Source organism: Austrofundulus limnaeus, unplaced genomic scaffold, assembly GCF_001266775.1.
Source record: "Austrofundulus limnaeus strain Quisiro unplaced genomic scaffold, Austrofundulus_limnaeus-1.0 Scaffold640, whole genome shotgun sequence".
In the NCBI taxonomy this organism is placed as follows: domain Eukaryota; kingdom Metazoa; phylum Chordata; class Actinopteri; order Cyprinodontiformes; family Rivulidae; genus Austrofundulus; species Austrofundulus limnaeus.
Window position 1 is genome coordinate 34092 of NW_013953042.1, and position 1594 is coordinate 35685.

The 1594-nt window shown below is 35.1% G+C and overlaps 1 protein-coding gene and 1 long non-coding RNA gene across 2 annotated transcripts in view; one reads left to right on the forward strand and one right to left on the reverse strand.

The window, feature by feature from the left end:
* The window catches only part of LOC106531484 (uncharacterized), a 17916-nt gene extending 16385 nt beyond the window's left edge, over positions 1-1531 (reverse strand). The window contains exon 1 of the long non-coding RNA XR_001311919.1: positions 1521-1531. This is a non-coding gene — a long non-coding RNA (uncharacterized LOC106531484). The remainder of the gene's footprint in view (positions 1-1520) is intronic.
* znf16l (zinc finger protein 16 like) overlaps positions 1-1594 on the forward strand; it is a gene marked incomplete at its 5' end in the record, with an annotated part of 19611 nt that overhangs the window by 15923 nt on the left and 2094 nt on the right.

Genomic DNA, 1594 nt, shown 5'->3' on the forward strand with positions numbered 1-1594 from the left:
GCTGCAGGTAACACCTCCTGGGAACGCACACATTTTCTGGACTATTTTCCACCAAGGATTACGTCGTATTTTATATTTATTATATTTCTAAAAGCACTTCGCAGCATTTCCCCTGTGTGTTCACGTCACGAGCGCAACAAAACCGCGACGGATCAGCTGACTGTTTTTAAAGCGAGGTGCAGCAACTTTACAGCAGCTCCGACCAGCCAGGGAGTTTATACGTCAAACCCTTCAGACGGTTACTTGTATAATGAGCATCAAAAATCTGTAATTTGCGCAAAAAAATCAGTATCAATCACTCACGGGTGGGGTGGAGGTGCAAGTGAACTGCAGCTGCGCGGGGTGGGGAGGAGGAGGAGGAGGGGGGTCTTTTAAAGACGTGTCTACATTTGACTTTTATTTTTTCTAAAATCACAGAGTTCTCTGAGTCAGCTTCAGATGTTTGTAGTTAATCATAATACCTTCTAAATTTAACCAGGTGTTTCAATGCCTTTAAATTACACAATAATTTTACTGGAGAAACTTGTCAGTTTGGATAAAAAAAAAACTGTAAAAAAATTATAATTTTTTCTGTGCAGAGAACTTTCTCTGCTGTAGTTTTCTCAAATAAATATATCAAAGCTCCTCAGTTGTAAGCAACTGTAAGCAGAAAGCTTATGGATATTGGATGTTGATTTGAAATTATGATGTTGATGTGTAAATTTATTACCATAATTGAAGGTGAGTCGCGTAAATTTATGTTTTTATAAAACAAGTAGCCCCCCCCTCCTCCAAAGACCAATTTTCTAGGGGAAACACTGCGTGCTGTTTCAGAAACTCCAGCAAGTACAACATGCTTACGATTTTGACATGAGCAGAATGCTGCCCGTGGATTAGCTCTGGGATTGATTGACAGAAGAAATTGTAGAATATTCTTCATTTCAAAATTTATGTGACCTATTGGTTAAAAATAAGTGGGTCTTTTTCCTCATCCCTACTCTTCTTCACTGTTGACTTGATTAATACTTTTCTAAAATTTCACACTACAAAATAGGTTTGTTTACTGTTATTTTATTGTGGTGGATGTAACAGGTCTCTCTTGTAAATGAGACAATGAGTCTCGAGATTTTCCTGTATAATTAAAGGATAAATAAAATAAAATAAATAAATAAATAAAAAGGCAAAAGTGTGTGATTTGTACTGATATGGTATTGGATTAATATTGGTATCAGTCAGTATCAGCTAATTCTTAAAGCTGCAATATCGGTAACATATAGGAAATGAAAAAGTTGTATCYGGACACCTCTATGAATAAGTTTCTTGGAGGACCTACTTAAATTTTCTTTTTGATTTGAATTTACAGTTTTTGTTCACAAAAGTAAACATCAACAAGCAAATCAAACTGTTTTAACATACATAGAAGAGGTGATGGCTTTAAAATTGAAAAAGCTTGTTCCTTGTAAATGTCTAAAATGTATTGAGACTTTTATTTAACAAAATGACAGGCATCATGGCAATCATTTGTGAAATGTCCCCATCACATTTAACTTTGCATAAATTTGAACCCCCACATTAAACCAAAAAATATTACTACAAATGGCATAAGCAATTAAAT